We start from the raw sequence: 8,835 nt of genomic DNA on the forward strand, positions 1-8,835 counted from the left end.
GATTTTTTACAAAAAATATTTGTATGCAGTATTATAGCCTATTCAATTTTAGCATAACAAAAAAAAAAACAACATGTTTTAAGTAGCTAAAAAATTCCGTTATTTTTTTATATGTTTTTGCTGACGGTGTTGACTATTTTCTTTTCCATATAACGAATTTTCTTGTATGGAAGAAAATGTTCACCATAAGGCTTAATTGCGTTTGGCGCTGAACCCATAGAAGCAAGTGTTTCTTTTGCAACTGTAAACACTTCTTCAGGTGGCTTGGATTATTCGTGTGAAGGTATTTAGCATTTATTTGGAATTTTTCGCTCTTTTTGTATCAAAAAACGCAGTTGCTAAAGATTATTAGAAAACCAAATGTGAGTACCGGTTCGTCAGGTCTTGAAATTATATGCATGTTTTAGAGAATTTCATGTAGTTCCTGAGCATATAATTGGACCTTTTTGCGCTACTTTGCAAATATATGTCATTTTCGATTTTCTTAATTAGCGCGAAAAGAATTTTTTTAACAATGCAAAAGTTCCCACAAAAATTGGAGGAATTAAAAAAAAATTTATATCTATGTAACTTTTAAGCATAACCTTTGTGTTGCTGAGAATGTAAAGCGGAATACTAAAATTAACCGAAATTCCATCACATTTAATGATCGGGCGCATATTTTTTTCGAGTTATAGACGTTATTGAAATCGAATCTTTCCCATATTTTACATTTAGGTTTTTCTAATAAAAGAGAGAGCACAAACTAAATTTCATCGAAATTGGATGAAATTTAACGTTTGCGCCCACAAGGGTGGAGGGCGTGGCAATTATTCCATCTTTACCAAATTTCATAATTCCCTATTTCTAAGTAAAACTAGAGCACATGTCAAGTTTCAGTGTAATCGGTGTAGGTTTACTATTATTTCCACCTGCCTCCATATAGTCGAAACACTGTACAGATTCGCCAAAAAATATTATCAAAAATCTGCGGAATTTTTTAGCTACATAAAACTTGAACTTTTTTGCATTATAACTGAATGGGCTGTATTACTGCGTACTCGAATTAAAAAAAAATCGAATTAAAAAGTTTAAAATTTTAATGAAAATTTGCTGAATTTTTCTTAATTTGCTCAAAAGCTTGAAATTTCTTTTAACAAGGGTTTTGTTGTATAATTACATTTACGAAAAACATTTCTCACGAAAAACTTTTGAAATGCGCTATCCCGGTAGGGCATTTTCGAACCAGCTGCCGAATAGGTCGATCTTCCACTCAGCCGTCGATATATGGGTCGTTCTTAAAAAACATGACCATTCTGAATTTTGTAATTTTTAAAAATTAAGTTGGCCAAATATGTTTATAATTGGCCTCATGTGGTTACGGATGGTATCAACAATAGGAATCCATAACCAGCAGTATTTTTTTTAATTTTTGGAGTTTTTGGAGTTAATAAGTCACAGAGTGGACCGGTAACAGAGGGGACAAATTAACTCAAAAATACCATATTTTAGCTTTTTATTCGAATTTTGGAGAATTTATTTGTCCACTTAATTAATGTACATAAAATATTTATAAAAAAATTATAAAATAAATAAAAAATCACTTTACTCACCGTTTTTCAACAGTAACAGAGTTGACACTGAATAAGGGTACGTACCCGGCATACAATTGGGTTCCTTACTCAACAACGCACTAAACAAGACTGAACAGTTCAAAACACATTTTGTTGATTTTAGCTAAGTTATGATGGAGAAGCATAAGAGAAATATACGCGTCATAACGTTTAACAAACATTTTTCAATAAAATGAGTGGCCGTAACAGAGGGGACCAAAACCTGGGGACACAAATTTTCTTCATAAAAATTATACAAAAAAATTATTTTTCATCATTCTTTTCTATATATGGTATTAATATACACAAACTGAATAACAAAAATTGTAAATATTATTTTTTTTTCAATTTTATTTCAACTGAAAATAACTATTAAATTTTTATAAATTGGCTCGGGACACAGGTTTTTGCTAAACCTTTGACATTGAAAATATTTTTTAAGTTATTTTCAGATAATTAATTATTTTTTTTTTATAATATAGTTACGTAGAATCGATAATAATTTATAAAAACGCAGAGTTTTTTCTATTTTCTTTTTGAAGAAACAAAATATAAAATAGTAAAGTCTGGGGACACCAATTGGTCATGTTTTTTAAGAACGACCCATATATATGACAATATTCTTCAAAAATGTCTCCCTATCTGAAATGCCTACATACGATTAACTTGTCCCTACAAATTAACATTTTCTTTGTTTTTTTTTTGGGCTCAACCATTCCCTTGCGCATGTTGCACGCAGCTATAAACGCATGTTGCCCACAATAGCCAGCAACACGCTCCAACACGCATTTTCGTGTTTGCACGCTTGACCTCACACACAAGTTGCTCCAAAACGAAAGGAATTGTCTGCTGTTGCTTGTTGCCCACCGTTGCCCGTTAGCTGGCTTGGCTGCTGTCATTTGCATATTACCTGCCACAAATTACTGACTGCTCTATATAAACTCTATATTTGTTTGTATGCGTATGTGTATGTGCGACCATTACCCATACATTTCAATTGTATGGCAGAAAATTGAAATGTTCCATAATTTTGCCAGCGGACAGACACTTAAAAGTGGAGAGAAGAAAAAAACTTACCAAAAGCGTTTAAAAAATGCGTGACAACATAAACCAGCACTTAATTACGACAACAAAAAAGGCTTTGACAACCAATTGGATTTTGTATGTTTACATGCAAATAAATAAGTTTATTCCAAATGCATAAGTACTTATGTATGTATATATGTATATATGTAGATGCAAATATGTATGTGCGTATATACGAGTATGTAATATTTTAAATGAATGCATGTTTTTGCATTGCATACATACATATCTCTGATGTCCGTTTGCTGTGTAGACAAGCGTATTTGAAAGAGGACATGCAAACACGGTTTTAAATGAAGCCCTCAGGATAAATGTTTCTTAGGAAATGGACAAGAAACGAGTATGGAAACTATTCAAACTCTTAGCTCTTTAAAGAAATAACTATGCGGAGGGGGTTGGAGGAACATTCCTGTTTCTATGCCACGGAACGGTGTAGATTGCGTATCATTCCCGTGACTGCGCCGAACAATCAGTGCCGTCAAGTTATTTCAAATCAGTGGATTTCGAATGACCGTTGGATGTGTAATTATGTTTCAAACACGTTTACGTTCTTAAGGATGTGTCCCTCAAACTGATGTTGGCGAAAAAAAACCTCAAAATGCATTACTAAGAAACTCAAAAGCGCATCGGTTAGGTTAGGCTAACAAAGAGGGTATCTCTCTCGGAGGTCCCATAGGCATATCGTGCAGCTACAAAGCTACATTCTTTCTATGGAGAAAATGAGTGACACCGCCAGCAAACACAAATTATCAAAAACCAACGGCATTTCTGAGTAGCTCTTAAGGCATGCCGAACCCCCACCCACCGGACCAAAGCGCCAAAGGTGAGAATAGATATCGCTATATATAATCTGTGGATATAGCCCACACTCTTTACTCTTGTAGGAGTAGAGAGCATTGAGTGCTTTCTCAGAGCAGATAATAAGCCCCAAAATTTTGCAACTTTTAATAAATTCCATAAGGGAGGAGATAGAACCTCACCCTGACCCTGAGGGGTGAATAATGTCGCCGTAATGAGCCGTTAATGATTTAGTGGTTAGTGGTCTGTGGACTCAGAAGTCTTTCCAAAATCACATTTATTTGGTATATATGTACATAAGTAAATATGAAGCATACTAGCTCAGTAAATTGTCGTGAACATGGAGTTGTTGTAACAATCGTTCGTCGGAGCATAGCTGTTAAGATTTCGTCTGGACGAAAGCGAACACTAATGCGAAGCCAAATACGAGAGAAGAATATGAAACGAGGACAATATTTTTCGTGCCTTCGCAGCAGATAATAAATACTGCACATTTCTATAGTCGCTACTAGGGATATTAATTCCATAATTTGTACAATAACATGAAAAAAATAACAAATGGTGACCCTATATTTTCGCAATAAAAAAATTTTATTCAATGCTATTTAGTCTTATCGGCAGCGTTATTGTTACGAAAAATTGAGCAGTGAGACATTTAATTCGCTTGCTATGGTCTTGGACTCTAAGCCAAAGAACGCTCAAATGTACTAAATACCCATTTGCGGCGACAGGCATATTTTGACACGGAAAATTGTAAAACACCAAATCATATTTGCTTTATGGAAGTGAACAAAAATAAATACAATAACACAACTACAAATAAATCTATCAAAAAGGAATTTTGTCATTTATACGCCAGTAATTTGAACGAAAATTTACATAATCACTGCGATTTCAGCAAATGCAAATGAACGCGATTGCACAATTTGGAAAACGTCAACCCAGGCGAATACAACACCAATTATACGTGTATTTTCTTGTATTTTTATTTAAATAAAAGTATGCTAAAATTTGTTAAACAAAACAGTCATATATCATCGCCACAAGCGACATCGTTTAGCATCAAATTTTTAGCTGTCGTTATGACACTGCGCACACCGGTGGGTGCTGTCCAAATATTTGCATGCAATTGCATTGCCAGCATACCTGATTGTCATTTGGCAGAATTGCTAAGAAAAATTACTATGCTAACCTGAGTTACAATATTTCATACCGTTATTTGTAGTAGATATGTGTGTACATAAAAATGTATGATCATTTATTAGGACTGGCGAGTGGGCGTATGAAGGATTTGGCTTGGAATTGATTTTTGCTAATTTTATATTTTTTGTTTTGTTTTTTGTTGATTGGCCTGTGTTTGTAAAGCAAAATTGGCATTTTTTCTATTTATAATAGCTCTACGCATCTGTATGCAAGGACAGTTTATATGTAAGTATTTCTTTCCCCTAAAAAGTTCGTTTCTTAAGTCTTTTGTTGTGATTGTCAATTTCACAATTTTGCACTTTTTCATAGTCTATTGCCTGGCACATTGTTGTCGCTATCGTCATCAGACAGCTGGCTGCAATTTGCGCAAGCTCAGCTTTCAGTGGCCTTAAGGCGGCAAACTTTTTCCTCGAATTTTACTTTTGACTAAGGTTTTGCTTTAAATATTTTACTTAGTTGAAGTTAGCGGCCTGCCTTTATTTTCATATATTTTAGGTGGATTGCAAAGAATGCACTTTACCTGAAGTGATTAGTTAGAGCTCACATATCTTTTTTGCTTGTTATATATGTATAAACTCAAAATATTCACCACCAATATACATATGTACATACAAAGTTTCTAGTAAATCATCGGCACAGCCAAAACCGTTCTAAGTTTTCTACGACCATTATTAATATAAACGAAGAATGTTTAAGCAAAAAATATAACTGATTTCAATGCTCATATAAAGATTAGGGAGTACCGTTAATTTATCCATAGACCTCCCTCGAAAACGGTTCACGTGGTCCAAAGTTGCCAGTAACATACATAAAAGTAACAATAATAATACATAATCCGATTATTTGATAGCCTTTCTCGATATTTGAAAGCACTTGGCGATTCACAGATTCTGGTTCTGTCACGCAGATGGAGGAACCCGGGCCTACACTTTAACACCTCCGAACGGCATGTGATTTTTTATGAAAGGTTTTTTTATGGAGGTTTGCCATTGCCTTAGAAAAATATACATACCTATAAAAATAACTTAGTTTTTTTTTGTTAATCTTGAGTTTTCGAATACCGAGTAAACCGAATTTTTACAATCGAATAAACCGGGTTTCCCTCTAATTTATCTATAAATTCTAAATATTTGGTAGGCTAAATAAGCTAAATTAAAAAAAAATATTAAATATTAATGGAATGAACAAAAAATATATGTAAAAATATGTTATTTTTTATTAGTTTAGTAAATGGTATTGGTTGTTAGCTTTCGAAAGAAGAAATACAAAACCAGCTCATTTTTTTGCACTTTTTGAAGTAATGCGTTTTTTGCTAATGAATTTTTATTTTTCTTTCAGTGCCATGAGGTCTGCACGATTCGTTCTATATTCAAAAATAAAGTGTCAGATTAAAAAGCATGACCAGTGGACAAGAGAGGTTTATTTTTTTTTTTAAGAGTCTGGTTCGGGTTTTTCTTAAATTGAGAATGCGTCGCTGTTTTTTTTCAAATTGCCATATCTTAAATAACTCAAAAACCGGACGAATAATCGCTCAGCCTAGTAAGTACTTACATACATAAGAACCTTTGGTCGACTTCATTGCAAAAAGTCGAACGAGTATTAACAAAAAAAATTAAATTTTTAAATAGCAGAGTCATATTTCAACCAATTTTTAATTACGAGGGCATTATTCTTTTTGCATTGAAAAAATTCTAGTTCAACAACTTTCTATGGCACCTAGTCTACAAATTCTATAAATTTTTCTCGACTACAAAATTGACTACCAGCAGCATAAAAGGATATTGTAAATTAATGACTCGCTGCCTGCGGCTATCTTTTAAATCAAAATTTACCAATGCTGCAGCTGCGCATTTTAGGCAACAAAACCTGTTGCAATTTAATTTTTTTTTTTTGTTCAAAGTGTTGGCTGGAAATTTAAAGTGGAATTGAGAGCTGATGTTTATCAATAACAGGCAAGTCAATTTAGACTTCATTCTTGAATCGAAAGTATTTATACGCTTTTGGCAGCGATCATGCTAATCAAGAATGCAGATAAGACCAGTTACATGAAACGTAAATATGTATGTGTTATATTACCTCAAACGATCATGATATTTAAAAAATACAAGTAATTATTTAATATGCTGGACTTACTTGAATTATACACAGCCAAAGCCACAGTATAGCCAGTTGACGGAGAAATGCCTGAAATGAGCAAGAAATTTAATTTATAATCGTTTTAGTATACGTTTTTAATTTATTTCTATAAACACTTGTACTTCAAGCTGCGTGTGTGTGGTCTGTAATTCAATAGGCTAATTATTCTACTCTCCCCTCAATACAAGTACATAATTCTTCATTGAATATCCATTAGTTTCGCTAGTGATTATCACACCGCAGCAAATAAGTATGCGTGTACTTATGCCAAATTAACCACAGCTCTGTCTCACACTACCGAAATTGCGGCAAAGCAAAAAAAGAACAAAAATTATGTCAAGGTTATGCAAACAAACGAAATTAAAAGCAAAGCAAATCTCAAATGTCACACAAAACAAAGGGAAAAAACTTACGTAGCACAATCGACTTATGAGAAAAGCTAAAATTTAACAGTTTGACGCGTAGACAAAAGTTGCAGTCCCCAACTGTCTGTCTGCCGCACAATGGCCACAAGCCTCTCGTGCGTGAGTAATTTAGATCAAAAGTCACTTTTCATGCTCACTACAAAATGCGCAAAGTCACTAAAAAACTTACAAAAAAAAAACAAAAAACACAGAGCACTTAAAAAGCTTAAATGAAACGTCAAGTGCTCTAATAGCTAGTAAAAGTGTAATACTTAAGTAAATTAAGTAATAAAGCTGTAAAAAATCCCTTTGTTTATTTTCTAAGCTAGCCAAAAACAAAAAAAAATTAAAGAAATAAAAAAAAACAAATATATGGTATAATCACCCGCGGTTTGTACTGGTTTCTACTTATATAAATTTGTATGTAGCTACATATATTTTTTAAACAAATGTGACCAAATACTTAATCTGAAGTGTGTAACAGTTGTACGCTTGCAAAGTAGGTACTTAAGGGCATTATGTTTTGTTTATACTTTAAAATAGTTGCTATAATAGCTTTGTAGTACTAATTAAAATATCAAATGAAATATTGATTGTTAAGTATTTAATAAAAAGTTAAAGTATTTAAGAAACGTGTGCTCTAAGTTCACAAATCTTTTTTTCAAATTTTTTCTTCATCGTTTGATAAAATATCAAGTATAAAGACTAATAAATTCATTAAATTATTTTTGGTTAACAAAGCCTATACGTAGCTAAGCTTTACATCGCAAGTCATGTTTGTATTACTTAAATATAAAACAGAGATAAATTATAAACCTGTGGCGTTTTCTTTTCTATTGAAAAATTTGACCTTCTTATATTGTAGAATTTGCACTTGGCTAATTTGAAAAATAAAAATCATTGTAAATTAAAATAGAACGTACGAACACAAATACATGAGAATAGTTAAAATTGTTTTACAACGATTACAACTTGTTGATTTTTTTGGCTAAAATTTAAAAAATAAGGATTATTTTCCGGCCCTGTTTTTAAATTATCTGCAAGAAATTTTTTTTGAAAAATACATACATATACATACGGGTTGCTTGAAAATATCCCCTTTTCCCTTAACTTAACCTTTTAGTGTGGTCAACAATTATGTTTTCTATTTTATCAAGGCAGATTCGAATATGCGCTCTCTCGGAAGAAAATAAATATTTAATTTAATGTAATATTTGTTCCAAACTCAAACGCGTTTTAAGCAATCAGTGAAACAATTCATTATTTTCAAAGTTTTGCGATTAAAACTTCGTACTGTAATTTAAGACATTCTATGAAAAAAATATATGCGCTTAGAACAAATATAATCGAAATCGGGCCAGTATTTTAAGACTTTTCGGATTAGAAAAAATTTTCCTTCAATTTTGTACAACACAGTCAGACATGAAAGTTAGAGAATTTCGTAAATAAGGGAAACAAGTTGGCTAAAATCGCTTAATTACAGCGCCAAACAAGAAGCAGATATTGTTGCACTTTTCGAAGGAAGTAAATTTCCTTTAAAAATGTTTCTATTAATTTCATCCCACACAGTTGTATCAACAACAAACAGTTTTACTACAACTTTGCACCGAGCGGGG

The 8,835-nt window shown here is 32.6% G+C and overlaps 1 long non-coding RNA gene across 1 annotated transcript in view; it reads right to left on the reverse strand.

The window, feature by feature from the left end:
• Window positions 1-8,835, reverse strand: part of LOC118734604 — a 138,342-nt gene that overhangs the window by 79,408 nt on the left and 50,099 nt on the right. The window contains exon 2 of the long non-coding RNA XR_004992404.1: window positions 6,813-6,863. This is a non-coding gene — a long non-coding RNA (uncharacterized LOC118734604). The remainder of the gene's footprint in view (window positions 1-6,812; window positions 6,864-8,835) is intronic.

This window comes from Rhagoletis pomonella, unplaced genomic scaffold (genome assembly GCF_013731165.1).
Source record: "Rhagoletis pomonella isolate Grant_MI unplaced genomic scaffold, Rhpom_1.0 Rhpom_scaffold_00002, whole genome shotgun sequence".
Taxonomy (NCBI): domain Eukaryota; kingdom Metazoa; phylum Arthropoda; class Insecta; order Diptera; family Tephritidae; genus Rhagoletis; species Rhagoletis pomonella.